At 45.3% G+C, this 17545-nt stretch overlaps 1 protein-coding gene across 6 annotated transcripts in view; it reads left to right on the plus strand.

Moving 5' to 3' along the window:
- AKAP2 (A kinase (PRKA) anchor protein 2) overlaps positions 1-17545 on the plus strand; it is a 205587-nt gene that overhangs the window by 138432 nt on the left and 49610 nt on the right.

The following is a 17545-nucleotide window of genomic DNA, read 5'->3' on the forward strand; positions in this document are numbered from 1 at the left end:
ATGGAAAAGAAAATAAAAGGAGAGCCTGCCACTTCTTACTTCAAGTTTCCAGACTTCTAGAGCATTCCTAGATGAAATAGCCTATGGAAGGCTCTTAGAGGGGAGAAGGAGGCAATTCCAAAGATGCAGCTTTTTTTTTTTTTTTTTTTTTTTTTAGGGCTGCACTTGAGGCATATGAATGTTCCCAGGCTAGGGGTCGAAATCGGAGCTGCAGCTGCCGGCCTACACCACAGCCACAGCAACTCAGGATCTAAGCTGTGTCTTCTGCAACCTACACCACAGCTCACAGCCATGCTAGATCCTTAACCCACTGAGTGAGGCCAGGGATTGAACCCGCATCCTCATGGATGCTGGTCAGATTCATTTCTGCTGCACCGAAATGGGAACTCCCCCAAAGATACAGCCTTTAATAAAACATCGATCTTTCACCTTGTGCAGATTCTGCTTTGCAATTCGAACCTGGAATATGGCTGTTGCAGAGAAACTGTTCTACGGTTTTCCCTCTGGCTGATTTTTCTACTTTTTCTTGAATTTTTATCTTGAGGGCAAATGTCCCTGATGAATCCATGTGTCATACACAAGTTATCCTAACAGGTTTGTCTTTGAGATTTGTTCTGCTGTCAGTAGAGGCACAGGAACCTCTAGGGTTAGAGCCAGGCCTTTGTTCCCAGAGCCCCTTTGAATGGGCTTTTTTTTTTTTTTTGCCTTTTGGGCAAAAGATCAATTTTTAAATTTTTATTACTTTCTTTCTTGCTCAGATTTCTATTTTGGCCTCGTGACCTTGGATCCATCAGGTCCTCTCTCCTTTCTGACCTATGTCATGATCCTTTGAACATCTGATGGAGCCCTAGTCATATCATCTTGAAGGACTAGTCAAGGGTCTCCATCACCAAACCATGGAGCCTATTGAATTAGGTTCAAGAAGCTCCCATATTACTGTGTGTCTATCCATTACTTGGTCACATGGTCACAGTTCTCCTTTTTTCTCCTTGCCTGTAATAGAAATGCAGCCTAGGAAATTTACAAGAGTTCTGATTTTATTAAATTTTTTTAATTTGTTTTTTTTTTTAGAGCAAAGTCTTATATCTTAAGTTCATTTCAGTTTCAAACTGGATTCTGTCCACATTTTTGTTTGGGTTTCAGATGTTTAGCCCCAAACAAATTGAGATTTAAATTGAAACAAGTCCAGATCTGGTCATGCTTGAGATTCCTCCTAGAGCACAGAAGGTCCCTTACTTGAAGGGCCCCCAAGTGCAGTTCTTGAATCTTTAATCTCTGCGCTCCTGGTAAATACTCCTGGTAAAAACAGTTAACAATTAATCTGCTTGTGTTCCAGTGACTTGAAAAATAAGCATCGACTCTTCTGAGGCCTCGTTTTATCAGGTTCTGAAGGCTGGTTTCCACAGTTGATGTAAGGCCTTAATTTATCAGCTCCATTGGCCTGGAAATGCCTTAGACCTGAATACTTGGGATGAGTGGAGTGGACCCAGCTTAGGAATTCCAAGAAGGCAGAATCAAGATAGAGAGCTGCCAAGGCTCCCAGGTGTGGAATGAAACCTGTTTCTAAACCCTATTCTTCTGCTCAGTAGTAATATGCTAGAATGTTCTGCACCTTGGAATGATGCATCTTTGTGTATTTATATCTGTGAAACAGAATGATGGTAGTTCCAATAGTTCCTAAGGCTGCTATTGGGATCTTCAAAGATAGTATCTTCCTAGTATCATCCAAAGTGCAAAATGGTGGCAGGTGTGTAGTATGGGTCCCGGGAGCCTCTGGGCCCTTTCTCTCTATGACTCAACCCCCGAACTGAGAACTTAGTGGATTAATCCCCTTGCCCAGGTCAGTGATATTATCTCTTAGATGATATACTGTGTCACCCTACACAGCACCCACGTCTTACAGAAGGAGAGAGAAAGAGGGTGCAAGGTGCAAGGCTGGCACCCCTTCCTTCTAGACTAGCTGCTAAATTCATGCAGGGGTTTGTATACCTTTTAAAATGGTTTAGTTTTCTTAAGAGTTTTTCCTTGAAGGTTAATAAATCAGAGACGTAAATACATACATATCCTGGGTCTTCGAGACTGGCTTGCAGTTGGGTTACTTATACCTGAAAACGCCTCGCAGAATGAATTTGTGTTGTCATTGCTTGCATTGTGCTCCTGTGCCTCAGCCTTAGCCATAGTCTCTGCTAGTGGTTCCATTACAGCATCTAAATGTTAATATTGTTGCTACTTAAAATTTGGTTGCTTTGTAGCTCCCAGCTGGGAATTAAGTTCAATGCACTTGACAGCAGCTGCTTCTTGTTCTACAGTTTTGGGGAAGGTGTTGTCATTGACATTAGGTGATAGTTGTTTTCAAGGACTCTGGTCACTTGGCTGCACATACTGTATTAAAAAGTAATTAGGAGTTGATTTTTAATAAGGGACATTCTGTGACTACAAATTAATATGTTTTAAAAACCCCTAACCCTGTTCATTGTATCTTGCTGTTCACTGATGCTGACCAGTTCATTGATGCTGGAGCTAATGAAATGCATAAGTATTGCTATGTTTCATGGTTCATTACTGTAGGGGAGTTGGTCTTTTTTTTTTTAAAGAAGTGGGTGGACATAAAATTTATCAGGCAAATCCACAAGGAACTAACTTTATTAGAAGGATCCTTTTAGATTTGCAAGCTAGTTAATTAATTTTGCACAATAGTCTGTGTGGTTTCATTCCAAAGCTTTTTGCAGAATGAAAGACCTCTGCTCGATGAAGCAAAGCAGTCCAGGTTATTTTGTTTTGATATATCCCTCTCTAGTCTAAAGCTCTTATTTTCCTCTTCAGATTTTTTCTTTTGGATCCAAACTCCCTACCCTTATTAGGCACAATATAAATACACAATTATTACTTGTCACTGACAGCCTTACTGATTGTAGAAATTCTCAAGTGGCTCCATTGCATATTTTTGCATTGACGAGTGTGCATCTTTGGCAAACATGGTTTAGATTTTTTAAAGAGGAAAACCTCAGGCCCATCAGGTTAGGTTATTCTGGGATGGAGAGTCAGGTGGAATCACACCAGGTCCCGGTAAGGTCACAACTCTGATCCCCGGGTGATGAGAATTTGTAACTAAGTCCTGAGAGCTGAGTCCAGAGAGGGCTGGCAGGAGAAAGATTCTAAACCCAAGAGAGAAGCTTCTGGGAGTGTGAAGTGAGGTACTGGCTGAAGTGGGAGAGAGTATATGTCTAACTGACTTAAGACTCCTCCTTGCATCATTGCTGGGGTGGGGGGAGGATGTGAAAGGCTTCGACCTCTCTTTGGTGGGAAAAAGAAAAGGGTCCTTTGGTGGGCATGCGCTGAAGGAGGGTGTTACTGAGAGAAGTGATGGGTGCGCGGTGCTGTTTCTATCCTGGCACAGGTGGGCAGAGGACCGCTATACTGGTCACAGGTGCAGCAAGATAGGCTAGGGAAGAGGGGAATGTGGGCCAGCCAGGGGTGGATTTGACAGGTTGGGAGGACAAAGGCTTGTGTTGCTTTGTGTGTGTGCTCGAGCACGTGCGCTCCTGGACATCCATCAACAGCCCAGAAATTGATGGCCATTCAGTTCTCAAACAGCTGGCTGGTTCATTAAACCAAAAACTGCTATCTCCATTAGGAAATCTTCAATTCCAGCCATTAGCCCTGAGGGTTAAAGAGCCCCCCTCCCTCCCATCTGCTTTGCTCTGTTCCCAAACAATGCTTTGATGTGCTTCTAATGGAAGATCAGTCATCAATTAACCCAACGGGAAGGTTCCTCTGCAAACAGACTGTTCAAAGAAGGGATTATCTTTGAGTTGTTAACCACTGATTGACATTATCTCCCTGGGATGGATTCTTAGGCCAAGGCTTAATCTCCACCTATATAAGACAGGTGCAAAAGTATTCTAGTTATTTGGTTTGTTTTTAAAGTCACTTTAGAAACTGGGATCTTTGATCATCTGGGATAGTGGTGACCACAATTTTCTTTCCAAGCAAGGTACCGTTTTAATTCCTTCAAGAATTGGTCCTGATACTATTAAATTGCTGGGGCTTTGTTGTTGTTGTTTTGGGTTTTTATGAAATAGAAGCAGAACCATCTATTGTTATGATGGTATGAGCAGTATTGGGGATTTTTGCATAATGCAGATGAAGCAAATCTGTAACTGCGTGCTTGGCATTTGCAAGTCAAAGTAAGGCTTCCCCTGTACCCCGTATTTTCACATGCTGACAAACTCCTAATTTACATACAACTTTTCAGAAACAACGTCAGTTTAAAAATTAAGCAATTCATTGTTATTTTTTCATTGTGCCTTTAGTTTTCTAGCATGCTTATGAGACCAAAAAGAGGCTCTCAAAAATTAATTACCAAACATTTAGAGAGTAAATAGTCACTCCAGTATCCCAATATAATCAATAATTATTTTATTTTCTTCTAGTCTCCCCGCCCCCTTTTTGGCTGCAAAGATGGAATCTGTCTTCCAGCATTCTGCTTCCAGCTTCATTAGCCTCACAGAACGTTTCAAAAATTATACCCCCCAGTGCTTGATGGGTACAGAGTTTCTATTTGGGGTGATAAAAACATTTTAGAACTGGATAGTGGTTAACAGTTACACAACATTGTATGCAATTAACCATCACTGCCTTGTACACTTAAAATGGTAAAAATGGCAACTTTTATGTTATATACATTTTACCACAGTAAAAAAAAAAGTGTGTAAAAGTTATGCCCTCAATTTTTTTTTTTTTCTTTTTCTTTTTTGAGAACTAAAGCACTGACAGATTTCTTGGAGTTTGTAATGCCAGGAGAAATTTTTACTGTGGAGTTTATTTATTTGTTTATTTGTCCTTTTAAGGTCACACCCATGACATATAGAGGTTCCCAGGCTAGGGGCTAGTCAGAGCTGTGGCCGTTGGCCTACACCACAGCCACAGCAATGCTAGATCTGAACCTCGTCTGCAACCTACACCACAGCTCACGGCAACGCTGGATCATTAACCCACAGAGCAAGGCCAGGGATTGAACCTGCATCCTCATGGATGCTAGTCAGATTCGTTTCCGCTGAGCCATGATGGGAATTCCACTGTGGAGTTTATTTTTCCTGGGAGCCCAAAACTATAACTTTTCAATACTACTTAGGGTTTGCAATAAATACGGCTGTAATTTGGAGGGAAAATTTCAACAATGGGGTGACTTATTATAACAACTGAAACCTTGGAGAATGAGATGTCCTGTTTTAGGCCGAGATCATTAAAACCCTCCAAGGGACACAAAAGCCTCTGAGAGCAGAGATAGTAGACCTTGATTGGTAATGATCGATGGTGAGCTTTGCAACTTAGGTGGGTGGGAACCCTGCCCTCCAGGAGTTCCAGGAGCTCCAACGATAACTAGGTAAAGTCCTCTAGAAGGATGTGGAGGTGTAACCAGGTCGTTCATTCTGCTGGGCTATTTCTCACACCTGGAGGCTTGGGGTAGAGTGGGAAGCAGGTTGGATCTGGACTTTGCAGAAAGCTGAGGGAGGGAAGGAGGGAAGGGCCAGAGTGGAGGGACCAGTGAGGGGATAGACTTTGGAAAGAGGTCAGGTTTGAAAAGGGTAGCAGTGTGTGAATTCCAGATACATGAGTTTCTATTAGAAAATAGTCCAAGTGACATTTATTGTAAGCCTGATTGTATCAAGGTTTGGTGGGGGAAGGAAGAGCCAGAGCAAACCACAGTGGCACCCCCCGACACTTTTTTTTGGGGGGGGGGGCACACCCATAGCACATGGAAGTTCCCAGGCCAGGGAGCCATTTGAGTTACAGCAGTGGCCACACCAGGTTCTTAACCCACTAGGCCACCAGGGAACTCCCACAGTGGCATCTTTGATCTTGAACTTTCCCTGGTGTGGCCAGGGTTCAGGTAAACTGGGGGCATCTTTCTGCATCATACGCCTGACTTTCTTTGCCTCTAGGGGCTCTGATCCCAGAAGTGGTTGTTGTGGTGCATTTATGTTCCTGAATGCTTAAATTTTGCCATGATGGAGCCAGGCTTGTAAAGAGGAAGGCGAGCTGGATATGTGACTCTAATTGGGCTCAATGTTTTAAACATCTTGTATTCTCTCAGGAAATTCTTTTGTATTGATATCCCAACTCTGAAATTAATTAGCCTAAAACATGATTTGTTAAACACGAACTGGAGAGTGAAATCAAGTGCTTTTAAAGAACACTTTTCATAACAGGCTCTATCACGTTGCTGAAAGAAAAACAAGCTCACTTAGGCATTTGGCATTGCACAGTGACATTGGTGGGGAGCTAACAGATGCCCTGGAACCACTGCAGTTTTTGCAGGCAGAGCCCTGTACCCTCTCCCTTTCCCATCCCCTTAATGGCCATGTGCCCTGCCAAGATGAGATACAGGAGTTTTGCTTTTTTTTTTTAAGGCTGCACATGTGGCCTATGGAAGCTCCCAGGCTAGGGGTCAAAGTGGAACTGCAGCTGCTGGCCTACGCTACAGCCACAGCCAGGTGGGATCTGAGCCACATCTGTGACCTATGCTGCAGCTTGTGGCAATGCCAGATCCTTCATCCACTGAGCGAGGCCAGGGATCGAACCCGCATCCTCACAGAGACTAGTCAGGTTCTTAATCCGCTGAGCCACAATGGGAACTCCGAGCCACAGGAGTTTTAACCATCTGCACTGATTCTGAGGTTCCGCATGAAATCACACCAGCGCAGGGAGCGTGGCTTGGCGTTACGTTTTTGCACTTTGCATAAGATGTGCTCAGCAAAACTAAGGGGGAAAATGGGAGGCTGAGTGTTTGTAGAGTACAACAAAGCAACATCTTGGCTCCAGGCAACTTTTTTGTTCCAACAGCCTTCCAGCGTCGCACACACAGCTTGTGATGTTTGTTAATTGTGTTTCTGCAGCATTGGTACCCGCCCCCCACAAAGCCCAGCCCCTGTTATTTCCTGTCCTTGGATCTCCACCTTCCGCCCGCTTGCTTGGGGAGGGGTCCACATCCGGAATGGGCCGGCTGTTCTCAGATCCCTGCTATTGTGGTCCAAACTGTGTGCCAGACAAACAGACCTTCTTGGGAGTGGCCAGACATTATCTAGAAAATTCCAACCACTCAGCTGAAGAGAAAGGCACTCACCTTGGGCCTTGAGAGGAGACATCCAGGCGTCTGAAGTAGAACCAGATGGTAGGCACAGTTTTTAAGATGACATCTGAGACATACCTAAGAACCCAATGTGAAGCTTGAGATTTAACGAGCTGAGCTACATCCTCATCCTGTGACTTGGGAAAACAAAAAGCATGTCAATATTTGCTTCTTTAGAGTGGGTTTAGGAGAGGCGGACAAGCCAGGGCTTCTATCTCCACTCTGTGGCTCACTCGCTTTGTGTCCTTGGGCAAGTTATTTAAGCTCTGAACCTCCATCGGCAAAATAGGGATCATACCCTCCTTCAAGGTATTGCTACGTGGATCTGTTGAGATAATGTAGGTAAAAGGCAGAATGAAATGCCTAGACATTGTAATGTCCATTCATCATTGGGACAATTATCACCCGTATCAGTTCTGTTGCCTGTAAAGAAAACCGGTACACAGGAACAGCTCAAGGGAAGAGTTTGAAGATCCATTTAGAGTATGTGATAAGGCAGACAAAGACTCTTGGGGCTAATCTTGTTAGTCAGACTGTTCCAGCTTCTGCTGCCATATCTGCAAGAGGCAACATGGTAGTAAAAGGCCCTGAGATGGGCAGCTTCACCACTCATTACTGGATGTCTTGGGGCAGGTCATTTAAACATCTCTGAGTCTCAGTTTCCTGAGTCATACCATGGAGCTTTCAAGAGCCCTGGCCTCCTGGGTGAATTTTGTTTTTTTTTTTCTTTTTAGAGCTGCACCTGCGGCATATGGAAATTTCCAGACTAGGGGTCAGATTGGAGCTGCAGTTGCCGGCCTACAGCCACAGCTGCAGCAACACCAGAGCTGAGTCATATCTGCAACTACATCATAGCTTGTGGCAACTCAGGGTCCTTAACCCACTGAGTGAGGCCAGGGAATGAACCCACATTCTCATGGATACTAGTTGGGTTCTTAACCCACTGAGCCACAACAAGAACTTCCTGGGTGGGTTTTGAGGCATAAGTGTGATTGTGCCTTCACATTGCTTAGTTGAATTCTTGGCATATCATAAACACTCAATATAAGGTTATGATCATACGATCTTGAACCTCAGGTCTCTGGGCCCCCGCCTACTTTCCCCATCTTGACAAGTACACATGCACTGTCAGCTTCAAGATGCTGCAGCTTCTGTCTTTGCAAAGTGGCTTTGTTGGTTGACAGTATCCATGCATGTCCTGCCTGCAGCTGTGCTCTCTGGGGATGCCCTTATTCTACACGCACCGCTTTGCTCTCTCTTTTGTCCATGAGTTATTGTTTGGTTGGTTGGTTGGTTTTGCTTTTTAGGGCCACATATGTGGCATATGGGAGTTCCCAGGCTAGGGGTTGAATCAGAGTGGCAGCTGCTGGCCTACACCACAGCTCATGGTCGCACCGGATCCTTAACGCACTGAACAAGGCCAGGGATCGAACCCGGGTTCTCGTGGGTACTAGTCGGGTTCATTACTGCTGAGCCACAATGGGAACTCCTGTCCATGAGTTCTAAAAGCTCAAAGGCCATGTGGCCACCAACCTCTGACAAGGCCTGAAACCCTGCTATTGGCCTGTTGCCGGAGGAGAGAGCACAAGGGACCTGCCTTGTGTTGAGGGTCACCCCAGCCCCGGCCAGGAGGCCAGCCACTTTCACATGCTGTCCTTAGGGAATCTTCGTAACAGCCTTAGAAGGGAGTCATGTTTGCTTCTCATTGCCACTGTCACAAATGACCATAAATGTAATGGTCGTATAATTAATATTTAAATAATAATATATTTAATATTAATGAATATTAATTAAATAATATTAATATTATTTAAAATAATAGAAATTTATTCTCTCCCATTTCAAGAGGCCGGAAGTCTAAGACAAGGGGTGACAGGGTCGATTCCTTCTGGAGGCTGTGAGGCACAATCTGTTTCATGCCGCCTCCTCGCTTCTGGCATTGCCAGCAATTCTCGGCACGTCTTGGCTTCTAGATGAATCACTTCAATTTCTGTCCCTGAATCCACATGGAGTTCTCCTTTGTGTAATCTGTGTGTCCCTTCTTCTCATCAGGACACCACACCTGTCACTGGGCTGAGGGCCCACCCCAATCGTCTTCAGCAATTTCATCTCCAAAGACCCGATTTCCAGATAAGGTCCTATTCTGAGGTTCCTTCCCTGTAGATGTGCATTATGAAGAGAAGACTAATCAACCCATGGCAGTAGTTGTCATACCCCTTTAACAGATGAATAAGCTGAGTCTCAGCGAGGAGAAAGTGCATCACACATTCAGTCTGTGACACCAGAGGAGTCAAACCCTGTCCTTCTTTTCTCTAGACTCGTGTTCTTCCCATTGGATCACCTCACCACATATAAATACATGGAGAATAAAATAAGGGTCTGAAAACCATGGCAGCAAACTGGTGAGCAGTGGGCCACTGCATCAGAGGGGGCGTCTCATAGAGGGTAAACAGGGTGAAGCAGAGGCTGTGCAAATGACACACCTTTCCCCCCCCTTTTTTTTGTCGATGGTGGTTCTCAGACTTGACTCTGTTCCTATAATTAGTATAAAGTGTTAGCTTTCAACCGCAGTTCTTGCTCCTGGGTTTCCATAGCCTAGCAGAGAGATTCCTCAGCAACAAGACCTGAAGTGGCCATCAGGCTCCTCGGGATTAAGCAAAGAGAAGGAGCTCATTTCTTTGTGCAAAGCCACCCCCCCCTCTATGATGCCCCCTGCTCCCTGTCTTACTGCTGGCCATTGTTTATCATGCATCACCTTGCTGGATGGAGAAATTCCATGCTTTCCTTCTCCCGTGGGTGTTCCTTCCTGCCGCTGAGTGCCCTAGAAGCAGTGGACAGAAGCAGATGCCTGGCCTTCAGCTACCCTCAGAACCAGGTTGCCCAAACTTTTCCCAGAATGTGGTCCAGCAGAGTGGGCCCCAGGCAAGATGGGCAAAGCACAGAGCTGTGGGCAAAAGGGAAGTGATTTCACGTGCTCCCCCTATTTCTGGCTAAAGCACGGGATTGGGGTAGAATCAGTTCCCGGGACAGGTCCTCAGTGTCAAGGGCAAGTTTCTCTTGGTCTTAACCACAAAGGCAGCTCTGGTACCAGGCTTGGAATCCTGTGTGGTCAGTGGCTTCGGTTTGCTGCATGAAGTGGGTTGGAAGATCTGGGTGGGCCTGGCGTGAACCTTTCACTCTGGCTCTTTGGCTGCCTGCCATGCTCTGCCCCTCATCAAGTCACTGTCCCCAGTACATGTCCTGTTCTAGAATTGGTACTTAGTCCTGGCAGAACAGGGCTTTCAGACTGACCCCCTGAACTTCCCTGGGGGCCTCTCTTCCTGCCTGAGCAAGTTGAAGTGCATTGGATCAGTTATAATCCACCTTCACACAGGACTTTGTGCTTTTGAAGAAACTTAAGGCCATTTGGAGTTGTCCCTGTGGCACATTGGGTTAAGGATGCTGTATTGGAGCAGCTGCAGTGTAGTTCATAGCTGTGGCTTGGATTCTCTCCCTGGCCTGGGAACTTCCACATGCCGTGGGGGTGGCCGAAAAAGAAAAAGAGAAGAAAAGGCCCTTCCTGAGTTTTCAGAGTAAGCAGCAGTTCATAGTGACACTGATATCCATGATGATGAGACCTGCTCTAAACCTTCTAGAGCTTTCCATCGGTTCCCTTGCAATCCATAGGTACTGCTTCAACAGGAGCAGACCTTTTTCTGTTGGTTAGTGGCAGACCATTGTGTTGAGTTTTCTCAGAGCTCACCAGTATTTCAAGCGAAGTGTACCTTTGATTGTTGGCTTTTCCTTTCCTCTCCAGGATTGTTGAGTGTCATCTTGGGGAAGTAAATCCTTTCTCTAGAACACTTCTTGCCTTTGAGCAGAGAAGAGCTTGGTGGGTGACTCTGTAAGAGGACCCGGCTGTGTGCCAAGTTCTCTTGAGGAACTCATGTTCTCAGGCCCATCCTGAGGGCTGGGAACTGGCTGTCAGAAGGGAGGGGGTTCCAGGGTAGAAATGGCACTCGGGGGAGTTCCTGTGGTGGCACAGTGGTAAGAAACCTAACTAGTATCCATGAGGGTGCAGGTTCAATCCCTGGCCTTGCTCAGTGGGTTAAGGATCCAGCATTGCTGTGGCTGTGGTGCAGGCCGGCAGCTGCAGCTCCAATTCAACTCCTAGTCTGGGAACTTCCAAATGCTGTGGGTACAGCCCTGAAAAGACAAAAAAAAAAAAAAAAAAAAAGAAAAAAGAAAAGAAAATGACACTTGGGTCCAAGGTTCAAGATTGCCTCATAGAATTATCATTTGTCCCCACTTTCCCAGCACTCACTTTAAACATTAATAAGAAGTGTGATATTTTTGGCTTATGGAAGACTAGATTTAGCAAATGCAAAATATTATTTTAAAACCTTGCCTCAAAGCATTGACCTACTTTACTAGAACAAAAAATTGTTTCAAATGCAATAAGTCTTTGTTTGTGTTTGTGTGCGTCCATCTGTCTGTCTGCTAGGTGGATGGGGAGGCTATTAGGTTGACTCCACTGCAGAATGAAATGGAATGGAGGGCGACACATGGCTCGTTTAGAGTAATAAATCAAGTCAGCCTCCAGTTCGTGTTCTCTGCCTGACTAATCAGACCTTGGAAAACTTTTTAATGGGGTTTTCCTATGACATATCCTGTCTGTGAACATCGTTCATGACATTCTGTGACATTTGACTCCCAAAGAGGAATTTGGCTACTCACAGAGTGTTTCACAACTTTTCTGGGAATAGGCATCTTGTGGAAGGAAAATGTCCATCTATAACAGTGAGTCAATTACATGTCTTAGATGAAAGGGGAAGATTGTATTGTCCCACAGTTATACGGAGTGAGTAAGCGGCGGCTCCTACAAGTATGATATATGACAGCAAGAAAGTACTACTTCCTCAGGGGAAAGTCGTGTTGGAAACCCAGTTGTCCATCACGGTTGGGTAAAGGCTTCCCTATTCACCATGGAAATGAAAGTTGGAGATGAAAATTGGAGACTGAGAGGTGTGGCAATATATAACAAGTAGCCAGGATGGTCTTTTTTTAAGTGTATGTGTTATTTAAACTCAAATTTGTAACGTTTATTGATGCATGATGACGTTCAATGGTTACTTTTCTTATTGTAAAAGTAACACATGCTCAGTAATACAAACCTTGATTAAGTAAAGATTCTAGGTTCTATTTCAGCTTTTCCTTCTGCCATCAGACACATTTAATTTCCCATCAAATTACCATATTTCCTTTTAGTTCATACCTACCTAACCGTCCCACTATTTATATTTTTATGTACTTAATATTTTTTTCACAAGTTAATATAGGCACATGGTTGGAAATGCGAAAGAAAGAGAGTAAATAGAAATTTACCACCTCAGATGTCCAGTCCACCCCATTCCAGAGAAAAACCATTGTTAACAGTTTCACCTTTATTCTTTGGGGAGAGTCTATGTATGCTATATATATATATACACACACATAATAATATATGTGTGCATCTGACAATCACTAATCCCCAGTCCATTCTCCCCACAACCTTTCCCCTTTGGTAACCATAAATTTGTTTTCAAAGTCTGTGGGTTTGTTTCTGTTCTGCAAATAAGTTCATTTGTATCCATGTATAAGAGACATCCTGTGATATTTGTCCTTCACTGTCTAACTTCACTTAGTATGATACTTTTATACATTCTTTTTAAAATCTTTTCCATTAGGGCTCATCATAGGATATTGAATATAGTTCCCTGTTCTATACAGTAGGACCTTGTTGTTCATCCATCCTATATCTAATAGTTTGCATTTGCATTTGCTAATTCCAGACTCCCAATACTTCCTCCCCCCCCCAGCCCCCCGCCGGCAACCACATGTCTGAGTCGGTTTCTGTTTTGGGGATAAGTTCATTTGTGTTATATTTTAGTTTCCACATATAAGTGATGTCATATGGTGTTTGTCTTTCTCTTTCTGACTTAGTTCACTTAGTACGATCATCTCTAGGTCCATCCATGTTGCTGCAAATGCCAAAGCCCATTCTTTCTCTGAACTCTGTACCCATCTATATACTATATACTAATATAGCCTCATTCCACGTTGCCATGTGGTTTTGAAAATATCCTTTCTAAAGCTTGCATAGCAATCCGTCAGTTAAGCAAACTGTAGTTTTCAGATGCTGATTTTTACGACTACACATTTTCATTGCATGCAGGTTTTTACTCTTCTAGACAAGATTGCAATCCATGCATTTCTCCTAAAGCCTTGCCCTCCATGGTGCACCACAATGGCACCAATATTCCTGGAAAGATGAGAGTATAGTGTCTGAGGTAGCAAGCAGAGGGGGCTTTTGAGTCTAAGATCCTTGATGTAGGGACCCACCCCAGACTTAGGGCAGAAACGGGGTGTGTTTCCCAGGCACTGCATCAGGGCCCTGCATTAGCCAGCTAGACTTTTCAGCCCCTTTCCCTTACAAGGTCACAACTAGCTTCATCTGGACCAAAGAAGGTATATTACGATTCCAGATTCTGCTCCTTTCTAAAGTCTTCTTTTCGAGTAGTATTGGAGGCAGTCAGAAGCTGCACTGGGAGACTGCAGGGTGCAATGGGAAGGAGAAGGACTTGGAAGTTGGTCAATGATTTCTTTTTCTGTAGACTAATGTTTCTTGCAGGAATAAATGTGATCATGTGTGTGACATAGCTGGGAGGTCCATGCATCCTCACGTTTTCTTCCCACCTCCCTGCTCTATTGCTTTCAGGGTCCTGAAAACCAGGAAGGTGCTACTGAGTCTAGATTCCTGCAGCCTTTTAAAGGAAGTCACCATTCTGTTCTGTTTTCATCCCTTTCCCTCAGTAAATTAAGGGCTGAGTATGTCAATTTCCCACACTTTATCCCAATTAGAGATTCCTTCGAGTAAACAAGCTCCTATTTTTAATTTTAAATATTCCCATCAAATTCCCATCTAAGTGCAAATTGCTTAAAAGACCTAGCTCCATGCTGAGATGTGGAGTCTTTTGGAGATGGGACTTGGCAGAGGGATTTATCTGAAATGTGATGGGGAAGAGTTCCCGTCACGGCAACAAGCCCCACTAGTATCCATGAGAATGCAGGTTTGATCCCTGGCCTTGCTCAGTGGATTAAGGATCTGGCGTTGCCATGAGCTGTGGTATAGGTTGCAAATGCAGCTTGGATCTCTGCTCCAATTTGCCCCCTAGCCTGGGAACTTCCATGTGCTGCAGGTGCAGCCCTAAAAAGACAAAATAAATAAGTAAGTAAATAAATAAGTAAAAAATGGGAGTTCCCATTGTGGCACAGCAGAAACAAATCTGACTAGGAACCATGAGGTTGTAGGTTCGATCCCTGGCCTCGCTCAGTGGGTTAAGGATCTGGTGTTGCCCTGAGCCATGGTGTAGGTTGCAGATGCTGCTTGGATCCTTCATTGCTGTGGCTCTGGCGTAGGCTGGCAGCTACAGCTCCCATTAGACCCCTAGCCTGGGAACCTCCGCATGCCATGGGTACAGCCCTAAAAAAAACTCTAAATAAATAAATAAATTTAAAAAATGAAAGGTAGTTGGGGGAGAGGGTAGCTGGCAAGGAGGAGGTAGTCATGGCCATTTAGAAAAGTCATCTGGGATTTCCCTTGTGGTTGAGGTTCAATTTCTGCCCCGGGAACTTCTGCATGCTGTAGGCATGGCCAAAAAAAAAAAAAAAAACCAAAACCAAAACAAACAAAAAAAAAGCATGCTCTCTTTGATAGGTCATCTGGAGGTGCCAAGGAAGCTTTAGGTCTCAGAGCAATGTGGAAAGCCACAACCCTCTCTCTTCCTATTACCTCCAGAAGCAGGGAGAGGGAGCTTTCCCTGTGCTGACCCCCACCCCACCCCACCCCCACCCTACAATTCCAGGCAGCAGGTTGCGTATGAGCATTTAAAAATACATATATGTGGTATTTTTATCGAAGTACATTTGATTTACAATGTAGTGTTAAAGGATAGGACCATTTTTGAAACCAGCCCCTCCACATTGCCGGCTTGCATCTTGTTCCTCCTGACCTCAGCAAATCCATTTTGGAACATTCTATCACATGAAAGGTGCATAAATGGGATGGCTCCATTTAGCAGAATAAACTCCTTCAACGAAAGAGATAAAGTTCTGACAAGGGGAATGTCTAAGACGGAGCTGAGCTCCTTCCTGGAACCCTTGAAATCTCTCTTGGCAAAGGTCTTAAGCAGCTTCAAAGGAAGCTGCTGCTGCCCGCATCTGCTAGCTGGCTTCCTCGCCACCCTGCCCATTTCCTTACCAGACTCAGAAGCCTGGGCTTCACCTCTGCCTGAGGTTCATACTAGGTTAGGAGCAGAAAGGAGGTGCATTTGGGGGTGGGGTGGTAGGGAGGGGAGTTCGCTTAGTTTGGCTCTTATGTCATAGACCAGAAAATTGAGACCCAGACAAGAAGCCTGGCTTTCCCAGAGTTTCAGAGAAGTGGGCACCTGGTTTCCAACATAGTCTGCTGCTGCCTGGCATTTGCTTTTTAATGTTTCCCTTTTGAGCCTTTGCATTCTTCCTGGGTCTATTGCCTCCTCAACTACCCACTTCGCCTCCCATGGGTGGGAATGATGGAGCCCAGCCAGACCTCCGTCCTGACCAGATGTGTGACCCTGGGGAGGGCGTGGCTTCTGAGGCTAGGGCCTGCCCCTTGGTGGAAGGAGTGCGAACCCACCTTGCAGCTGCTGAGAGGGGCGAGCCAAGAAGGTATGCGAGGGTGTATGACCGAGACTGGTCCCCAGGGGGGGCAGCCCGAGTGATGATCCTAGTAGCACCGATGACCTTCTGACCCCAGCTGTTAGGTCTTCACAAATTGCCCTTTTGCTTCCCAGCCAACCAGGTCCATGTTGAAAACGGCTTCCTTCGCCCCGGAGCAAGGCACCACCCTCAGAGATGAAAACAGATCAGGCTAAACACCAGGAGAATTAAACTGGCAGTACACAGTGGTTTCTATAACTCGGAAAAACCACTCCAGGCTCAGAGCCTGAGCCAAGAGGGAGGAGGGTGGATGATGAGCAGGGAGGTCTGCGATGGGGGCTTCTACTCTGCTCCATCCGGGGTGACCCCCCTCCCCGCCACCGGCCCTGCTCCAGGCAGCCTCCATCTACCTTGCAGGTTTAATTCCTCCCTCTACCTCTGAGGATAAACCATTTTTCTGAAGCCATCTCACTGTGACTCTGCCACAGAGTGATTTTCCAAATTCCACTGTATTTTTGCAGCCAGAGGGAGAGGTGTATGGGTGTGTGCACGTGTGTGTGAGTGTATGTACTGGTTTTCCCCGGCTAGGAGTCGTATCAGAGCTTCCACTGCTGGCCTCTGCCAGAACCACAGCAACACCAGCCCCCTCTTGGGCAGCTTAAGCAGCAGAAGTTTATGGTTGCACAGTTTGGAGATAGGAAGTGCCGAGCCAAGGTGTCGGGCCGTTGGCTCCTTCCGAGGGCTGCAGGGAAGGGTCCTTCCAGCCCCTCTCCTTGGCTGATGGACCCCTGTCTTCTCTCTCTCGGCCTCATCATGTTCCTTCTAGGCGTGTCTGTCTCTCCATCTCGTCTTTTTATAAAGACACTAGTCACAGAGGATTAGGGCCCAGCCGAATGACCTCACTTAGCTTAGTCACCTCTGTAAAGACCTTATCTCCAAATCAGGTTACATTTTTGAGGTCCAGTGTGTTAGGACTTCCACTTGTGAAGTTGGGGGTGTGCAAAGAGGGCACCCAGTTCAACCCATAAGAGTATTTATGTGTGTGTGCATGCATGCATGCGTATGTATAAAAAATGGTGGTGTCTCATGGAGTTCTCATTGTGCTACAGCAGAAACAAATCTGACTAGGAGCCATGAAGTTGCAAGTTTGATCCCTGGCACCGCTCGCTCAGTGGGTTAAGGATCCGGCATTGCTGTGAGCCGTGAGCTGTGGTGTAGGTTGAAGGCGTGGCTTGGATCTTGCGTTGCTCTGATTAGAGCCCCTATCTTGGGAATCTCCATAGCTGTGAGTGCAACCCTAAAAAGCCAAAAAAAAAAAACACAAAAAAACAGGTGGCATCTCAGACTCCAGTCAAAAGAGTGCCTACTACTTGTATGATACTTTAAGAGCACATATAGTTTCCTCTTTTGCAAATAGGGCAGATTTTAAAAGAGTTTGGCACAAATCTTGTGGGTGCGGGGGCGGGGGCGGGCAGAGGTGGTTATATAGCAAGCCCTGGGAACCACTTTTGGCTTAAAGGCACCCTTTCACGGAGGCCCCGCCCTGCTTTGTCATTCTCGAGCAGAGCAATGCCACTCTGGGTATGCGAGTTTTCCCTCCTCATTTGGCTTCAGACCCTTAAGTATTAGCATCTTGAAATACCTTTGACTTGACAGCATAACATTCCAGTTATTCCAAAAGGTGGCATAAATTCA

This window comes from Sus scrofa, chromosome 1 (genome assembly GCF_000003025.6).
Source record: "Sus scrofa isolate TJ Tabasco breed Duroc chromosome 1, Sscrofa11.1, whole genome shotgun sequence".
In the NCBI taxonomy this organism is placed as follows: domain Eukaryota; kingdom Metazoa; phylum Chordata; class Mammalia; order Artiodactyla; family Suidae; genus Sus; species Sus scrofa.